Genomic DNA, 671 nt, shown 5'->3' on the forward strand with positions numbered 1-671 from the left:
TGGACACTGTCATCACAAATGGTTAAACAAGGAGGCTGCTCCGCCAGACCGACACTGATTGCAATAGCGAACAGCTCATCTTAAATTGGATACAAAATATAGCCTAATTCGAGGAAATTCTGAAGTTCGTTCAAACGCCAATGAAACTAGATTTTTTTTTTCATTTAGCTACTTCTTCTACTGAAAGAAATATACAAAGACTTTTTAAATCAAAATAAAATACATGGTCAGTACGGGGATCGAACCCGCGACATTCGCGTTATTAGCACGACGCTCTAACCAACTGAGCTAACCGACCAGTTTTTTACTGGAAATCTTGTTGTTTAATAAAACCTATGTGCTGACGGACAATAGGTCTATTGGTTCGATTCCAGGTCTTTCCGAATACTGTGTTGCATTCTTATGGGGAGTGGATCTTTCGAGTTTCATAACTTGTCATTGATTGGTGGGATCTTTTGGTGATTTTATTGGTATATGAGGTTTCACTGTTGTTTGGAATGTTTAGGTTGATTGAACATTTCGTTGTACTTTGATGAATCTTTTAATCAGTGGAATTGTTTTAGTTCATTGTAAGGCAAAACCCATGACTTGACCGAAAAAACTTAATAAATACTGCATTTAATTATATTGAACACTAATAAATACTGCATTTAATCATCTTGAACACTAAT

General features: G+C 35.8%; 1 non-coding gene across 1 annotated transcript; it reads right to left on the reverse strand.

Moving 5' to 3' along the window:
* Positions 1 to 224: 224 nt before the first annotated feature.
* Positions 225 to 298, reverse strand: Trnai-aau (transfer RNA isoleucine (anticodon AAU)). Its single transcript has one exon. It is a non-coding gene; the product is annotated as a tRNA-Ile (tRNA).
* Between the last annotated feature and the right edge of the window lie 373 nt (positions 299 to 671).

The sequence above is a fragment of the Aplidium turbinatum genome, chromosome 5 (assembly GCF_918807975.1).
Source record: "Aplidium turbinatum chromosome 5, kaAplTurb1.1, whole genome shotgun sequence".
Taxonomy (NCBI): domain Eukaryota; kingdom Metazoa; phylum Chordata; class Ascidiacea; order Aplousobranchia; family Polyclinidae; genus Aplidium; species Aplidium turbinatum.